Source organism: Gossypium arboreum, chromosome 6, assembly GCF_025698485.1.
Source record: "Gossypium arboreum isolate Shixiya-1 chromosome 6, ASM2569848v2, whole genome shotgun sequence".
Lineage (NCBI taxonomy): Eukaryota > Viridiplantae > Streptophyta > Magnoliopsida > Malvales > Malvaceae > Gossypium > Gossypium arboreum.
In genome coordinates, this window is record NC_069075.1 from 52234947 (window position 1) to 52255507 (window position 20561).

Below are 20561 nucleotides of genomic sequence, written 5' to 3' on the forward strand. Positions count from 1 at the left end.
TGCTAGCTTGATGTTCTTGTTAGCCCATGGTTCAAATCTTTGCTATGTCATGGGAATGAAATTCGGCCAAAGTGAATGTGGTGTTAATGCCATTGCATGCTAAATATCAAGCTTGATAATGAAACATGTGATGGGGGATTGAGGACTCTTAGATTTTCTTTTAGCATTTTTGAAGGAGATACTAAGTTCTTTGTTTAATCGTGACCAAAAATTATGGTGTTGTGGTATTCGGCCATGGTATATCCATAAGTATGATTCATGCATGTTGCATGGTAAGTAAGATTTAAGCTTTGGATATGTGTATATATTTGGATATAAGCCACTTGAGAATTCGACCCTTGCACCTACATGAATATATGTTTGCACATGATGTATTGGTATGACATATATACTATTTCAAGTGTATATTTGCTTGTGATGATGTTTCGGTTATGAAGTAAATGAGAGAGGTGTATTGAGCTACGATATGTAATGCGTTAGTAGTAAAATGTATGCTATTTTTGTGTGGTATTAAGTGTATAATTGGCCTCAACATGGACATGTATATTCGGCCACATGAGGGGAAATTGGTGTGCATGCATTCGGTTAGAGGCAAGCATATTGATGCCTATTCTTGGCTTAGAAAATTGGCTAAGAGGAATATTAACTAATGTGTTGAGTTCGATTCATGATTTCGCACATATGCGACTTTGATGCCTAATGAGTATATATATTGGCTAAGTATCTTGTATTCCTCTTTTCGATGCTCAAATGATTAAGTCAATTTGTTTGTTTAATTAAGCTCAAGAGCCTAGAGGATCAAGTTGGATAAGGGAAGGGAAGAAGTGATCGAATAGCCGCCGAAATCGTTCGACCACATCCGAGGTAAGTTTTAAGCGATTAATCGTTGAGTAAATTCAATCATAATAGGACATAATGAGTTGATTTGATAAGATATGATGTGGCCATGATATGTCTTAAGCCCAAATGGTAAGTTCATAAGTGTTTGGACTTGGAAAGTTAAGAGCAAATTGTAATAAATTGCTTGGACAGCAGCAGTAATGTGATTTTAGAAAATCACTATAAATTGTTGGTGTGGAATTATAGGCTGAATAAAACATGTAATCAAATCTTAGTTGGTCTAGTTTCTTATAAAAGAGACCGTGGAAGCAAAGGAATTTCCTATAAAGAGATATTTAAAGTTGTGCGGACAAAGTGTCGGAATGACTCAAAATCCCTGCTCGCTTTTTGGAAAATCATTATAATTTGTACAAAATGGTTATGAGATAAGATTTATATGCTTGGACTCCTTAATGAGTCTAGTTTCAAATGGAATCAAATAAAACACATTATGAATTCTGTACAATGAAAAATTTAATTCGTAGTGAAAGAGTATATATGTGATAAGGCCTAATGGCCGATGTGATGAATGTGAAGGTGTATATATATATGTGATAAGGCCTAATGGCCAATGTGATGAATGTGAAAGTGTATATACATGTGATAAGGCCTAATGGCCAATGTGATGAATGTGAAAGAGTATATATGTGATAAGGCCTAATGGCCGATGTGATGAATGTGAAGGTGTATATATATGTGATAAGGCCTAATGGCCAATGTGATGAATGTGAAAGAGTATATATGTGATAAGGCCTAATGGCCGATGTGATGAATGTGAAGGTGTATATTTATGTGATAAGGCCTAATGGCCGATGTGATGAATGTGAAACATATGTGTGATATGTATATGTGGTAAAGCCGAATGGCTAATGTGAAATATATGTGTGATGTGTATATGTGGTAAAGCCGAAGGGCTAATGTGAAATATATGTGTGATATGTATATGTGGTAAAGCCGAATGGCTAATGTGAAATATATGTGTGATGTGTATGTGTGGTAAAGCCGAATGGTTAATGTGAATGTTGTAACATGTGATTAAATGTACATGAAACTTGGAAATATGTTCTGGGTGAGACCCGATGACTACGTGTGGAGATTATGTCCGGGTAAGACCCGATGACTACGTGTGGAGATTATGTCCGAGTAAGACCCGATGACTACGTGTGGAGATTATGTCCGGGTAAGACTTCGTAATAAGAATTGTTTATAAATATACGCAATGCGAAAGGTTAAACAGGTATGTACTCCAAGTTTATATATGATGCACATGAGAGCAATCTATGGGACTATTCCTATGATTATGTGACATCGGTTTAGTGTGAGAGGTTATGTGAAATCATACGATATATCTATGTCACATGAGCTCACTTTTATGTGAGAGTTTATCCGCCTATTGTATATGATGAGATGTGCATATTCGGAAAAGGGGATAGTATGCCCGAAGGAAGAGTGAAATAAAAATACGAACAACTATGTTATGATTTGGTTCTTATCTGTTGACACTGCTTAAAACTTACTAAGCATTGTAATGCTTACTCTGTTTACTTTGTTTCCTCTGTTTTATAGATCTCATTGGAAGCTACAGGCTCGGGGATCGTCAGCAACTAGTCACACTATCACTATCCACCGTTTGGTACTGCTACGTTTTGGAATATCTTATGGCATGTATGGAATAGACTAGTAGTGAGAGGATATTTTGGTCAATGTATAGGACTACCCTTTTTGTTGTGGGTCATGGACCCTTTGGATTTGTATAATTTTAGATAGCCATGCGAAAATGGCTTATAAATATTTTGAGCATAATGTTATAATCATTCGATATGTATATGCTCATTAAGAGGCATGGAAATGTTTGGCAACGATCAGCCATTAGAATGGTTCATCTTGATTATATTTTGGACTATATATGCAAGAGGGTTAGTTGAGTCATAGAAACTATGTGTTAGATAAAGTCTACCCTAAAAATAGATGCTGGCAGCAGCAGTGATGTGGATGTGAAAAATCACTAAAAATAGTAGAGATGGAATTAAATAGTGAATAAATTATGTAAATGAGCCTTGATGAATCTACTTTCATATGGAAGAAGCGAAACGGTCATATGAGTTGTATGTTAAGAGATATTTAGGTTTTTGTGAAACAGGGCCAGAACAGTTTCTGGAATCCCAGTTCTGAATTTGGAAATTCATTGTAAATTAACCAGAGATAATTAGGAGTCATACCATATATGTATAGATTCCTCTCTGAGTCTAGTTTCTATAGAAACAAACGGCATCAGTATTGAAGCCCTGTACAGGGAGATATCCAATTGGTAATGTGTGAAGGTCAGTGTAGTCGAACCCTGGATTAGGGGAAACTTTAACTAATAAACTGTACTAATTGGCCTGACCAAAAATTCTAAGAAAAAATATGTAGATGGACATATGAGTCTAGTTTCAGGGAAAAATTACAAATCTGATTTTCGAGTTGTGGAACTCAAGTTATGATTTTTAAGGTGACAGTGATGCAGTTAGCCAGTCGTCTGGAAAAATTTTTAATTGGACTGCGAGAGTAAATGAATTAGTCGGTTAGCACCTCGTGTTCGACTCCGGTAACGGTCTCGGGTACGGGGTGTTACATTAACATATATGTAGCTACCATAGTTTGACATTACAAGTATATCAAACAACTCATTACTAGCCATTCCAATGGATAGATTACAAGCATCATTTACATTTACATGCCAATATTACCAAATTAACCTATACATGCCAATATAACCATAATTGCTCTACCATATTGTACCGACATGGGCTAATGGATTGTGTGAGTGATCTCCACAAAGCTTCCAATTCAATAAGCTTCCAATTTACTCTAAAATAGGGAAATAAAACTAAGCATAAAATGCTTAGTAAGTTCGTATAACATGGTACTTAACTTACCATTCATTCTATTTGAGGTAACTATGTAAGACACATTCATTCAATTTGACCTCAAGCCCTACACATCTCTTCATTTCCCTTGTTAGTCATATATTCCATAATAACATCAAAAACATGTATGAGCTTAATAACAATCAAGTTCCTATGCACATATGCTTTCCACAACATGTATAATTCACATTGCTATATCTCAAGTATATTTTCATATAACACATCTCAAGTTCAGATTATATCATATCAAAACTTCACACATCTTACTCGAAATATCAATGTCACACAAGTAGTTGTACACTCAAAGTGTACAAGTCTATAACCAAGGATGAACATATTCATCAAAAGAATCCCATGTACAAATATCATCATCTCATGATTTCATATGTCAATTATCATGTAGCATCATTTTCATGGATTTCAGACAACTACGTGTAATCACTCATTTCTTATTCATGTCCTTTCATGTCAAGATTTTTACCCATCGAATTTGTTTGGAACACGATGGATGCACATGTTGTACACCCAAGGTGTGCAAATCAGAATCCATCAATTCATGTCCAGTGATACCTATAAGGTACTATTTCAGATAGTGCACTCTCGAGCCACGCATATATACAACAGGATTACCAGTTCAGGTTAAATCCTTTTTATGACATATGCTCTAGGGAACTTGATCTAGATTACCAGTCCGGGATAAATCCAATCCATAATATATGCTCGAGAGGACTTATATCAGGATCACCCATCTGGGCTAAATCCTTTCTATCATGAGGTCAAGAGGATTACTCGTCCTAGTTAAATCCAGTCAGCAACAGATGCAGGGCCTCATTCATTTAGGGAAATTACATATCCATCGAATTTTCCATTTATTCAAATGGAATTTAGCATCTTTCAAGCATTATCAAGCATGTGGTCAATCTCATATATTTATGCATTTATGCAATCCAAATGTTCACATTCAACTCAAGCATAAAATTTAACATTTTTATCATTTATCATTTGTCGGGCATTATGATTGATTGGGCACTTTCATTTATCAGGATTTAATGAGTATGTGACCATTTCACATATTTATGGCATTTATACAATTCACAAACCCAACATTTAGTTCAAGCATAAAAACATATACAATTTAGTTACATGAACTTACCTCGACAATTGTTCATGTATGAAAAATCTACTAATCTGACTTTTTCCTCTTTTCCTCGTTCTAGCTCCAAATTTGGTCTATCCGAATCTATACGAGTTATCATATTTTATGTTCAAGTGGACTAAATTTTTATCCTAGGAAAAATTACCATTTTGCCCCTAACTTTTTCATAAATTCCCATTTAGTCCGTAGGCTCGGAAAATGAAATTTATGCAATTTAATCCCTATTCCAAGCCTAATCGAAATTTATATACTACATCTACAGCACATACATTTCAAAAATTTTAGAATTTTCCATGGGTTTCATCATTTTTTCATTTTAGTCCCTAAATCAAGTTTATATAAAAAATTACTTTGTAACAGTTGTTTATCTATCAACAACCTTTCATTTTTTACCATAAATTTCATATTTCCAGCATATTCATCCATGACCCAAGTTTCATACTTTGATAACTTTTCAAATTAATCCCCCAAATAGATAGATTAGACTCTCCCTATTTCAAAAATATCAAAATTACTAAAAATGGGGCTTGATTACTTACCCAAATAAGCTTGATAAGTCTTCTTCCTCTCTCCTAAGGTTTCCATGGAAATATTTGTGGAAGATGATATGAAATTGTTTTCTTTTTCATTTAATTAAATTGTCATTTAATAACTTTTCATTTTTCCAATTTAGTCCTTAACCTTTTTTTTATTTTTTCATGGATGGGTCATACCAAAATATCTACATACTTTCTTTTATGGTCTAATTACCATATAAGGACCTTAATTTTTGAATTCCATAGCTATTTGATACATATAGCTACTAGAACCCAACGTTTGCATTTTATGCAATTTAGTCCTTTCCCTAATTAAACACACAACCAGTAAAATTTTCATACCAAAATTTTTATATGACCTTCCTATCATGATACCAACCATAAAATAAAATAAAATAGATTTTTATTTTAGACTCAGATTTGTGGTCTCGAAACCACTGTTCTGATTTCACCGAAATTAGGCTATTACAATATGAGTGAGTGAAAAATTATTTATTCGTAGCAACCTCTAGACGTAAAGCTTTGCCTCATATGAAAGAAGGTAGAAAATATTAGTGGTAGCCGGACTTAAGTTTATAGACATATAGTACCTTAGGGGAGGTAACCCAAGGTTTTGCTCTTAAAAGAAGTAGACTACTGTACAAACCTATCAAGCAGTAAAATGTTTAAGAATTTGCTGTGGCATTAATAGTTAGAGAAGGTAGATGCATCAGTAATCCTACCTGTCCTAATTAACATTGCAATTCCTTAATCTTCTTTTTCGTATTTACTTTGTCGTGACATTCTTGTTTCATTTACTTATTTTATTTTTCACATTTTATACATCATCATTCTTTCATTTTGCCACTACATTCTCACTATTATTTTGCTTTAGCATTAATCAATTTTAACTCTAATAACTCGATGAAATTCTACCTATCTAATCACTGTAGACACAATCTCACTCATCACTTTATTACTTGTTCAACGTGTATACTTACACAATTGGAACATCATATTCACAAGCGACACTCCAATTTTAGTAGCTCCATAAAAAATGGCTTCTACCGAGTTAAAAGAGTTGATAGCACAGTTGTAAGAATTATTAGATCGTAGATTTATTCAACCGAGCATATCTCCTTGGGGTGCTCCTATTTTATTTGTGAAAAAGAAAGACGGGTCAATGTGATTACGTATAGATTATCGGTAGCTAAATCGAGTTACTATCAATAATAAGTATATGTTACCTCATATTGATGATTTGTTCGACCAATTAAAGGGAGCTACAGTGTTTTTAAATATTGATCCACGGTCTGGATATTACCAGTTTCAAGTTAAAGAGCCTGATGTACCGAAGACTGCATTTAAAACTTGAGACAGTCATTATGAATTTTTGGTAATGCCATTTGGTTTGATTAATGCTCATGCTGCATTTATGGAGTTGATGAATCAGATATTTTAGCCGTATTTAGATTGGTTTGTTGTGGTGCTCTTTGATGATATACTGATTTATTCGCTGAACAAGTCAGATCATGCCAAGCATTTAAGAATTGTGTTGCAAACTTTTTGTGAAAAGCAACTTTATGCAAAATTCAGTAAATATGAATTTTGGCTACGAGAAGCTGGATTTATAGGTCATGTTATTTATGTGATGGTATCCGTGTTGATCCAAATAAAGTATCGAAGATCGTTTATTGGGAAATATCAAATAATTTTTCTGAGGTTCGTAGTTTTCTGGGTTTCACAGGATATTACCGACGTTTTGTTAAAACCTTTTCCATTATAGAATATCTGATGACTAAATTGTTGCGAAAAATTTTAATTTTGTTAGGATTGAGAAATGCCGAAAAACTTTAGAGCAGTTGAAGAATATGTTAACTGAAGCTCCAGTTTTGACTCAACTTGAAACCGAGAAAGAATTTATTGTGTACAGTGATGCGTCTCTTTGTGGTTTAGGTTGTGATCTGATGCAGAATGGAAAAGTAGTCGTTTTCGCTTTGAGACAACTAAAGCCTCATGAGCAAAATTATCTGATACATGACTTAGAGTTCCACAACAACTTTTGCTTTGAAGATCTTGTGACATTATTTATACGATGAGAAATGTCATGTTTTTATTGATCATAAAAGCCTGAAATACCTAATGACTCAAAGAATTGAATTTGAGTCAGCGTAAGTGGCTTGAATTACTAAAATATTATGATTTATAATTAATTATCGCCCCGAGAAAGCTAATATTGTTGCAGATGCTTTGAGCTGAAAGTCTTTGTTTGCTTTAAGAGCCATAAACACAAATTTGACGTTGGAATATGATGGTTCTATTTTAGCTATGTTGATATTAAAGTCGGTATTTTTATGAAGATTCAAGAAATTCAGAAAGATGATTCAGAATTGTTGTCGAGGCTCAGTCTAATAAAAAGTGGCCAGAAATCTGATTTTCATATCGGGAATGATGATTGTTTATATTTTCAAGATTGAATTTATATACCAAACAATTTTGAGTTAAAAAGTGAATTGTTGAATAAAGCTCACAATAGTGTTTACTCATTTCACCCTTGGGGTACAAAAATGTATAATGATTTGAAACAACATTACTAGTGGTCTGGTATGAAACGTGGAATAACAGAGTTTGTGTCCAGATGCCTAATTTGCCAGCAAGTGAAAACTAAACATCAGGTTTCTTCAGGTTTGTTGCAACCAGTGGTGATTCTTGAATGGAAGTGGGAATGAGTCATAATGGATTTTGTTTCAAGGGTTACCTATGGCTCTGACAAGAAAAGACTCGATCTGGGTTATTGTGGATAGATTAACGAAAATAACTCATTTTATACATGTTCGAACTGATTATTCACTTGAGAAATTGGCAGAATTGTATGTTTCAAAAATTGTGAGATTATAGGGTGTACCACTGTCAATTCTATCTAATCATGATCCACAGTTTACTTCTAGATTTTAAAGTAATTACATGATGCTTCGGGCTTCAGATTGAATTTCAGTACCAATTTTCTATAACATCGTAAACCCGGCCTAGACGTTATGGTCGAATTTGACGTGTCATGTTGAAGTGTCTTTCGAAAATTGGTTTTTTTCATAGAAAGTCATTTCTGAGTTGGAATCTCTTTGTCAAAAACATCTTAACCATTTATTAACCATTTAAATCGTCTTTACTTTAAAATATTGTTTGTTTCAGAAACAATATCCAAAAATGTTGAGAAAATGCGATGTTTTGAAAACAATTAATCTTTTCGAAAACTAGCGTTCTATCACTATCAGTTAAGTATCAAATAAATAAAGCCCAAATAACATAACTTAAGTTTAAGAGGCTTTATTACAGAATCAAAACCCAAAGCAAAATTTTAAATATAAATAAAGTTACGCATAAAAAAAATTGCGGTCTTGTGGTGATCTCTGAGTCCCTCGCAGCACCAATCCTCCTAATGCTGGGGATTACCTACATAGTGTGTAAACAGGGTGAGTTTATGGAAACTCAGTGTGTAATCCCCTTAGTAGAGTAACAGTCAATATACAGAAACAGAAACAGTTTGGGCTAGAGCCCTTTAACAGTAATAGTACAGTCCAATTCAGAGCATAAGTGGGCCAAAGCCCATTACATTATCATTTAGGTCACAGCCCATAACAGAATCAATTTGGCCTAGCCCATCTCAGTAACAAAATAGAATGTGTGAATGCATTGGTGCATGCTATCCCATCCAACCCTCACTTGCGTCCATCCAACCCAGCACTACCTGTGGGGAATAACTCAACCACACCATCCTTACACTTACAACGTTAGCACCAGTTGCAGCACCAGTTCCTGTTAAATTCGGTTTAGCATAATCATACATAGTGCGTGGAGTATGATTCTGATTTACTGGATCAGCAGCAATCGCAGGAGGTAGTGGATTTTCCTGATTTTTAGCCATCTCCTCGGTTGTGGTTTGAATATCGTCCTCTTGGTCTTCCACTGTGTATCTTAAGCTTCCCCTTATTTCTCTTCGGTTTCTGCGAGCTGTGCGATCGATCTCACTATCAAAAAGTAATAGTCCTGACGGGTTTCTTCTGGTCATAAACTAGAAAAACCTATAAGAAGCGAATAAAAGAGAAAATTAGAAAAGAAAATAAAAATTTAAATTGCAAATAAAGTAAAATGGCTAAAGTAATAAAAATCGAGTGTTCCTAATAACTTAGTTCCCGACAACGGTGCCAAAAACATGATACGTGATATTCGTGATAGATTCTAAATATTTATAATTAATCGTTCTTAAAACTAACTACTATCACAATGAAGGCAAATGTACCTATCGAATAGTAGTATAGCTTTAGCAAGACGGAATTGTCGAACCCAAGGGAACCAAGAGTACTAGTAATTACTTCCTTTTTATTATCTACCTTAAAAATTAAGGGATTTGTTATCTAAACTAATTAACTAAACTAAGGGTGCACAGAGAGAAAATTGGGGAAAAGCTTTTGGGAAAACTTGATTAATTAAGACAATACCCAAGGAAAAATCCACCTAGACTTCACTTGTTATTTAACTCTGAATTAGACAATTTATTCATTTGACCTGATCCGTAGAAATTCCTAAGTTATATTATTATCTCTCTCGAGACTAATAACATTTAACCCTGGGTTGATTCATTGAAATCTCTTTCTAATTAACACCCTAGTGTTGCATTAACTCGATATATAGACTCCCTTATTAGGTTTCACCCTAATCCGACAAAATCTTGTCACCCTATCTCTAGGCGTGCAATCAACTCCGCTTAATTATGGCAAATTTACTCTTAGACAGGGACTTTTGCTCCTCTGAATAAGCGCATTAACTTAAATCAATGTCCTGGAATATTAAAACAAGAATTAAGAACACATAATTAAGAACAAGTCAAATATTTATCATACAATTTAGATAATAATAACAAGATCCGTATTAGGTTTCATTCCCCTTAGGTATTTAGGGGGTTTAGTTCATAATTATGGAAGAAAACATCTCAAAAGAATAAAGATAACAAAACATAAAGAAAACCCAAAACTTTTGAAGGAAATTGAAGGGAGATCTTCAGTCTTGATGATGAATCTTGCTTCTGAGATGGATCAATCGGCTTTCCTTGAGTAATTCCTTGCCTCCTACTCTATGTATCTCTTCTAAGTGCCTCCTCAGGTGTTTAAATAGGCTTTAGAATGCCTAAGAGCCCTCTAAAGTGACCTTTTTTCAAATAGGACTATACTTGGGCTCAATAGGGACACGCCCGTGTGCGATTTGCTTCAGATCGTGGTCAAGGCTGTTAAATAAGCATGGACGTGTGGTCTACCTGTAAAGTCATGCTGCGGTTTTTCCAAATTGACACGGCCATGTGGATTACCCGTGTGAGGAAGTCCAGGCTGTGTTGATTTCCCATGTTGGTCAATTTTCTCTGTTTTCAACCCGTTTCTCACTCTTTTTACTCACCTATGCTCATCTAAGCATAAAATATGAAATTAAAGGATTAGGAGCATCGAATTCACCAAATCTAAGGAGAAATCATCCATAAATGTGCTAAGCATGGGATAAAAATATGTATAAATTACAGTTTATCATAACCCATGGTGAGGGCACGTTCTCAAAAGATCCTTGTATCTCTCTCATGCATCATAGAGTGTTTCTAGATCCATCTGCACATAAGAAGAGATGTTATTCCTCAACTTAGCTGTTTTAGCCGACGGAAAATATTGAAGTAAAAATTTTCGGTCATTTGTTCCCAAGTAGTGATTGACCTTCGAGGTGACGAGTTCAACCACTGTTTAGCTTTGTTCCTTAATAAAAAGGGAAACAACCGAAGGCGAATGGCATCATCAGCAATGCCATTGATTTTTAAAGTGTCGTAAAACTCCAGAAAATTTGCCAAGTGATTGTTTGGATCCTCATCCTACAAACCATCAAACTGAACAAACTGTTGTGTCATTTGAATTGTGATAGGTTTTAGTTCAAAATTATTTACACCAATAGCAGGTCTAACTATATTTGGCTCAGTTCCTGTTAAATTTGGTTTGGCATAATCATACAAAGTGCGTGGAGCAGGATTGTGATTTACTGGATCAGCAGCAATCACAGGAGATAACGAATTTTCCTGATTTTTAGCCACCTCCTCGGTTATGGTGTGAATGTCGTCCTCTTTCTCTTTCTATATGTATCTTAGGCTTCACCTTATTTCTCCCTAGTTTCTGCGAGCTGTATGATCGATCTCACTATCAAAAAGTAATGGTCCCGACGGGTTTCTTCTAGCGAATAAACGAAAAATTAGAAAAGAAAATAAAAATTTAAATTGCAATAAAAGTAAAATGGCTAAAGTAATAAAAATCGAGTGTTCCTAATATCTTAGTTCCCCGACAACGGCGCCAAAAACTTGATGTGATGCAAATCATGATAAGTTTTATAACTTATGAATGTCCGTTCTTGAAAACTAACTATTATCACGACAAAGGCAAGCGCACCTTATCGAACGTAATATAGCTTATGGCAAGACCGGGATGTCGAACCCAAAGGAACTAAAAGTACTAGTATTAACTTTCTTTTTATTATCTAGCCTAAAAAATAAAAGGGTTTGTTTTATCTAAACTAATTACTAAACTAAGAATGCACAGAAAGTAAATTGGGGAAATAACTTTTTGGAAAACTAAATGATTTGGACAATACCTAAGGGAAAAATCCACCTAGACTTCACTTGTTATTGACTCTGAATCAGATGATTTATCCACTTAACTTGATCCGTAGAAATCCCTAAGTTATATTATTATCTCTCTCGAGACTAACAACATCTAACCCTAGGTTGATTAATTGAAATCTCTTTCTAATTAAAACCCCTAGTGTTGCAGTAACTCGGTCTATGGATTCCATTATCAGGTTTCACCCTAATCCGGCAAAATTATGTCACGCTATCTCTAGGCGTGTAATCAACTCCGCTTAATTATGTTAGATCTACTCTTAGACAGAGACTTTTGCTCCTCTGAATAAGCACATCAGTACTTGAATCAATATCCTGGAATATTAAAGCAAGAATTAAGAACTCATAATTAAGAACAAGTCAAATATTTATCATACAATTCAGATCATAATAACAAGATTCGTCTTAGGTTTCATTCCCCTTAGGTATTTAGGGGGTTTAGTTCATATTTATGAAAGAAAACATCTCAAAAGAATAATGATAAAAAAACATAAAGAAAACCTAAGAACTCTTGAAGGGAATTGAAGGGAGATCTTTAGTCTTGAAAGTGAATCTGGCTTTTGAGATGGATCAATCAACTTTTTTCTAGTAATTCCTTGCCTCCAATTCCTTGTCTATGTTTTTGGTACCTCCTGGGGTGTTTATATAGGCTTTAGAATGCTTCTAAACCCTCAAGAGTAGCCTTTTCCGAATAGGACTAGACTTGGGCTCGACAGGGACACGCCCATGTGACACGCCCGTGTGTGATTGCTTCAAACCATGTTCGAGTCTGTTGAATGGACACGGGCGTGTGAACTACCCGTATGAGGAAGTCCAGGCCGTGTTGATTTCCCATGTTGATCCATTTTCTCTGTTTTTGGCCCGATTCTCGCTCTTTTTACTCTCCTATGCTTTCCTAAGTATAATACATGAAGTTAAAGGATTAGGAGCATCAAATTCACCAAATCTAAGGATAATTCATCCAAAAATATGCTAAGTATGGGATAAAAATATGTATAAATTATGATTTATCATTAAAACTCTTATGAGTTTCCTATTTAGCCCGGATAAGTGTTCTCTTACATGGCTTATCTGAGCATCCTGATATATGGCTCGAGAGTGTGTTCCCTGATTAAGTGGCTTAATGGGTACCGCTGATTATGAATTGACGATTTACTATTTTGTACACCTTGTGTGTACTAGCTGAATATCCATCGAAATTTTAATGATTCAACAGACAAATTCCTAAAATGAGAAATTATGAGATTAAATGAATTATATCTTGAATGCTTCTAAAATATTTGAAAGTTGTAACAAGATGAGCTCATTTATACTTATTTGATATACATATGAATTACATGACTAACTTGCTTGATTGAGTGCATGGGTTTAGGAAACTTGCCAAATGGATGGAAACCATGTTATTGTATGCTTATTATAATGAATGTGATTGGTAAGTTTAATTTTTTTTATACGAACTTACTAAACATTAAATGCTTACTAGGTTTTATTTTCTCCATTTTATAGTGCTCGAAAGCTCACGAAGGTTGGAGATTGGTTGGAGCATCATCACACTATCTACTAGCTTGTTTTGGTATAACTAGTAAATTTATTTTGGTATAATGGCATGTATACGTAACTTGGCCATTGTTGCCTTGTAAATGTTGTTTGTAATCTAGCTATTGGAATGGCTAGTAATGATTTGTCTTGGTATATTTATAAGGTTATATTATGAAAAATACCTATGTGTTATGTATATTAAGTATGGTTGATCAAGTTATGCTTAACATATAGGTTTAACAAAGGTAAAAATATAAACATGAATACATGTGATAATATATCGTGTTAGATGATAGAATTGGCTTAGTTTTAATGATTAAATTGGCTGGTATATATACTTGTATGTTTTGGTGTAGGTTATTGGCAAATTTGGGTAAGAAATAAAGCTAGGAAATGGCTTTATTTCGTCCACATTGGTAGACACAAGGGCATGTGTTTTGACCGTGTGTGACACACGGCCTGGTACATGGGCGTGTGGTTAGACCGTGTGTCACCTGCATCTTAAAATTTAGAAATAGAATGCTCAGAATTGGACACATGGGTAGAGACATGGGCGTGTGTCTCCCTCGTGTGTGCTAATGGCCTAGAACACAAGCGTGTGACTTGGCCGTGTGAAACTTGCACTTAATTTTTGAAAATTAAATTAACCACACGGCCTAGCACACGGGCATGTGGAAGGCCATATGGTACAAGTCATGTAACACCCCGTACCCGAGACCGTTTCCGGAGTCAGACACGAGGGGTTTGCAGACTTAAATCACTCGCTTTCACAGTCCATTTTAAAAATTTCCAGGCAGTTGGCTAACTGCGTCACTGTCACTTTAAAAATCATAACTTGAGTTCCAAAACTCGAAAATCAGTTTCGTAATTTTTTCCTGAAACTAGACTCATATATCCATCTACATATATTTTTATAGAATTTTTGGTCGGGCCAATTAGTACAGTTTATTAGTTAAAGTCTCCCCTATTACAGGGTGCGACTACACTGACCTTCATGCATTACGATTTGCATATCTCCCTGTACAGGGCTTCAATACTGATTCCTTTTGTTTATTTAGAAACTAGACTCAAAAAGGAATCTATAAATATATGGAATGACTTCTAAATGTCTCTGGTTAATTTATAATGAATTTCCAAAGTCAAATCAGGGGATCCAGAAACCGTTCTGGCCCTGTCTCACGAAAACTTTAACATCTCATAATATACTGTTCATATGAGCGTTTCGTTACTTTCCTATGAAAATAGATTCATCAAGGTTCGATTACATAATTTATTAGCTATTTAATTCCATTCCTAATATTTTTAGAGATTTTTCACATCCACATCACTGCTGCTGCCAGCATCTATTTTTAAGGTAAACTTTACCTATTTCATGATCCTCCATGGATCAACTAGAGTTTGTCATACATATACCAAAAGTGATCATGAATAACCATTCCCATGACTAACCATTACCAACATTTCCATACCTCTCGACGGACAACATACAAAACGATTATAATGCTATGATCAAAGTATGCTTAAGCCATTTTCGCATGGATATACAAATTTACACAAAACCGAAAGGTACATGACCTACAACAAAAGGGTAGTCCTATACATGCCATTTTCAGAGTTCAACCAAAAGTGTACCAAAAACGCTTTGATAGTGTGGAAGACTTCGACTTTAACAATCCCGAGTCCGAATAGCTGACGAACCAAAATCTATAAAACAGAGAATCAAAGAAACGGAGTAAGCATTAAATGCTTAGTAAGTTTTGAGCAAAGAATTTAAGCACATCAGAAGTATAGCATTCATATAACTAAACGAATAATTCCATATATACATATTCTCAAATCATTCCCACTTCACATTCCAACCCTTATATTCATACATAAGGGATCATCTTAGCCAAATACCGGAAGCTCATTACTCGACTGAGCGAATATTATTCGAAGGGAATCAACTATTCCAATGCACATACGAAACATACCTCATTGTTGGGATTTTACAAGCGTACTAACTGAAATTTTACAGCAAGATTGCTCATTCCCGAATCACGTACCTTCGGAATTTAACCGGATATAGCTACTCGTTCAAACGCCTTCGGGACATAACCCGGTTATAGCAACTCACATAAACGCCTTCGGGACTTAACCCAGATTTAGTAACTCGCATAAATGCCTTCGGGACTTAACCCAGATTTAGTAACTCGCATAAATGCCTTCGGATCCTAGTCCGGATATAGTCACTGTGACAGCCTTAAAACGACCCTAGTCGGAATGTGGTTTCGGGACCACAAAACCGAGGCATAAAAATAATTTGATATTTATTTTGATGCCTATAATATGTGTTAACTCATGTGTGACATTTTGATGCTTTAATTTAGAGTTATAAATGTGAATTTCACTAGAAAGGACCTAGTAGAAAACTTTGAAAGTATGATGGGGAAATGTATGATGACTAATTAAAGCATGCATGCAAAACAATGGCCTTGCATGTCAAATACCCCCTTTTTACAAGTGATGGCCGGCCATGACAAGGGAGTATGGGCTAAACATGTCATGAAACATGTTTTGTTGGTGCATTAGGGGGAAACAATAAACAAGTAAGCATGGGTAGTAAAGAAAAAAAAAATGTGTGTGTGTGAGTGAAACCCCCCCCCATTGCCGTACATGGAAGAAAAGAAAAGAAAAAAATTTTGCTCATCCATTTCATTCTCTCTTGACCGAAAATACTAGAGGGAAGGAGGAATTTTGCTTCATGCTTGGGTTGGAAGAGGATTAGGAAGAGGTTTGGCTATATTTGCATCAAGATTAAGGTATGTTTGATGTTGTGCCATGAGATTCATGCATGTTTTGGTTGTTAACTTGATGTTCTTATTAGCCCATGGTTCAAATCTTTGTTATATCATGGGGATGGTATTTGGCCAAGGTGGATTTTGAGTTAATGCCATTGCATGTTAAATATGAACCTTGATGATGATACATGTGATGGTGGATTGAGGACTCTTAGATTTTCTTTGAGCATTTTTGAATGATATACTAAGTTCTTTGTGTAATCATGACCAAAATTATGGTGTTGTGATGTATTCGCCATGGTGCATCCCCAAGTGTGATTTATGCTCTTTGCATGGAGAGTAAGATTTGTGTTTCAAATCATGTTCATGTTTAGTTACAATCAACTTGAGATTCGGCTCTAGCATACATATATGTATATATGTTTGAGCATGATGTATTGGTATGACGTATATACTATCTTAAGGTATATACTTACTTATGATGATGTTTTGGTTATGAAGGAAATGATAGATGTGTATTGAGTTACAATATGGAAAGGTATTAGTTAGTAAAATGTATGCTGTTTTGTGTGGTAATAAGTGCATAAATGGCCTCAACATGGACATGCATATTCGGCCACATGAAGGGAAATTGGTGAGCATGTATTCGGTTAGAGGCAACCATATTGAAGCCTTATCTTGGCTTAGATTGTTGACTAAATGGGTAATAAGTGAGGATGGTTGCGAATATACAAACATTCATATGCATGTGTAATTGAATTATGAATGTTTAGCGAGATGGTTAAACTAGTTGATTTATTGATTAAGCTCAAGGAGTTAAAGAAGGAGAATCAAGCAAGGAAAGGGAAGGTCATCGAGTAGCCGACTTGGACTATTTTTACCCAACACAAGGTAAGTCATTAAGCATATATTTGATATTGCTTAAATGATTGTAATATCTATGCAATTGTGTTTAATGAGATGAAATATATACAAATGTATGTGTATGAAAAGATGATAATGTTGAACGTAAAAGAGATAGTGAAATGTGTAGGAAGTTTGCTTCGCACTAAGTGTGCGAGAAATAGATGTGTACGGTGATTTAGATTGGCACTTGAGTGTGCGAGCTTGTAATGTACGGCACTAAGTGTGCGAGTTTGGACTATATGGCACTATGTGTGCGGGCTTGAATCATATGGCACTAAGTGTGCGTGATTGAGTATTAAGCACTATGTGTGCGAACTCTACACATATCTCCGATTGAACATTTATATGGAGGCGTGACTTTATCGAGATGAGTATGGACAGCGGAAAGAGTAAGTACCTTGAGTTCATGGCTAATAGATGCTATGTTCATGCTCGGGTGGAGTTGGTAAGATTTAAATCTATGTGATGATCTCAATTGCATTCCCGTAAATAAGGTATCGTGGAATAGATGAAAGTTCATTTGATTGCATGATTGTTGCGAAATGAAATGATGTATGGAAATTGCTTCAAATATCCTATTGAACAGTATATGAAATGTAAATGTATGACTTGGTATGAGATTGATCCGAAAGATCTAAGGAACTATGGTATAGTTCGGTATGGCTGGAACATTTGGCCTTGTTTCATTATTTCATTTTATGATAATTGTATTAATGGATGGTTGTGGAATGCTTATGACTTACTGAGTTATAAACTCACTCGGTGTTTTCTTGTCACCCATTTTAGGTTCCTTGGGCTCGTCTCCTTTTGGGTGTTCGTAACCATCAACGAAGTCATCACACCGGCGAGCAATTTTTGGTATTGTCTTCTTAGTCGACTTAGGAGAACATTTGGCATGTATGAGCTATTTTGTTTTGTTAAATTTTGGGTTGTAAACTTTAAGCCATGTGAAAATGGCCTATGTGGTCGTTTGAGTGGGATGCTAGAATCTATAGCCACGATTCTTAGAAACCTTAATTTTGATAAGGTGGCCATAATTTGTGTCACGTATGATGGATGAGTAGTAAGGCTAAGGAAGGATTCATGAAATTGGCATAGTCTACTGCAGTAACTGTTGCGGACAGCAGCAGTGATATGAGATCGAAAAATCACTAAAAATAGTAGAAGTGGAATTAATAGCTAAAAAAATTACGTACTCGAAGCTTGATGGGTCTATTTTCATATGGATGAAACAAAACGACCATATGAGCTGTATTTTAAGAGATATTAAAGTTCTCGTGAAACAGGGCCAGAATGGTTTCTGGATCCCTGTTCCTACTTTGGAAAATCATTGTAAATTAACCAGAGATAATTAGGAGTCATGCCATACATGTGTAGATTAATCTCTGAGTCTAGTTTCTATAGAAACAAACGGCATCAGTATTGAATCCCTGTACAGGGAGATATCCAATTCGTAACGCACAAAGTTCAGTGTAGTCGATCCCTGCAACAGGGGAGACTTTAACTAATAAACTGTACTAATTGGCTTGACCAAAAATTCTAGAAAAAAATATGTAGATGAACATATGAGTCTAGTTTCAGGGAAAAATTACAAAACTGATTTTCGAGTTGTAAAGCTCAAGATATGATTTTTGAAGCGACTAGTACACAGATTGGCAGCTTGTCTGGGAAATTCTCAATAAGTGGTTTGAAGTCTGTTAACACCTCGTGTTCGATTCCGGCGACGGTCTCGGGTTCGGAGTGTTACAGTCACTTAGCACAAAGCCTTCGGGACTTAGCCCGGACATCATTTGAATAACCATGCACATTTATCAATAAATCATGACACATCCTTATTTCATTTTCATTAGCAAAGCTCAAACACAAGACATTTATCACACTTGCAATTTCGGCTCATTAGCCACATACAAAGAGCATGATCTAATCAAATCATAATCTAAGTTCCATTACTCAAAAACTTACCTCAGATGTGGTCGAACGATTTCGGCGGCTATTCGATAACTTTTTCCTTTCCCTTATCCTACTGTGGTCCTCTAAGCTCTTGAGCTAATTCAAACAAATTTAACTTATTAAAGTCTCATTATGCTAGCTTATGGCCGAATATGACAAGGAGTTTAATAGGTCATATGGCCACCCTTTAGCCCAAATACACAATGGTCATGCGCATTTTTAATCACATTAAGCAATTTAACACAATTCATTTGAACATCAAAAGAGAACCTCAAGGCACTTAGCCCATATATACATTAGACATTAAAGACCCATATGTACGAAATCACGAATCGAATTCAACATTTTAGCTAATATTTCCCCTTAGCCGAATTTTCTAAGTCAAGATAAAGTCATCAATATGCTTACCTATGGCCGAACATACACATCAACTTATGTACTCATTCATGTGGCTGAACATACACATCTATGCTAAGACCGATTGCAACACTTAATACATTCTACAAGTATGGTCACTCGTATTGACTAAACACCATTTTGTTTCAAGTTCAAAACTTGGCTAATACACATATATACACTATTAAAGCATCCTCTCCCTTTTCATCAATTCAACACATGCATTACTCATTAATATACAAAATTATATTCGGCCTTGGCACACAACTTGCTAGTCGATTCTTCTCCATATATCAACTAATGCACACATGTGCTCATTTGTTAGACTCTACTTCATCTAACAACAACCATATTTTTCCTCTACTTTCTACCATGGCCGAATGCATCACAACACCATACCATTTCGATTTTGGTCATGGTTAAACAAAGAACTTAATATCTCACCCAAAATTCTAAAAGAAGACTCAAGAGTCATCAATCCACCATCACATGCATCATTACAAAGCTTCGTTTTTTAGCATGTAAATGACATCAACACCAATCCACCTTAGCGAATACCATCTCCATGACATAGCAAAGATTTGAACCATGGGCTAGCTAGAACTCAAACTAACAAATAAAAACATGCATGAATCTCATGGACAACTTCAAACATACCTTAGTCTAACAACCACCATAGCCGATTTTCTCAAGCTCTTCCCCTTCCTTTCTTTCCTCTATTCGGCCAAGGATGTTCAAGAATGAACACTTCTTTTTTATTTTCTTTCCTTCAACTCACGGCAATGGGGGGGGAAACAAACACACACATTGCCCATGCTCTTTATTTTATTATTC

The 20561-nt window shown here is 35.3% G+C and overlaps 1 non-coding gene across 1 annotated transcript; it reads left to right on the forward strand.

The window, feature by feature from the left end:
* The first annotated feature begins 11033 nt into the window (after positions 1 to 11033).
* Positions 11034 to 11140, forward strand: LOC128294820 (small nucleolar RNA R71). Its single transcript, XR_008285127.1, has one exon. It is a non-coding gene; the product is annotated as a small nucleolar RNA R71 (small nucleolar RNA).
* Positions 11141 to 20561: the final 9421 nt, after the last annotated feature.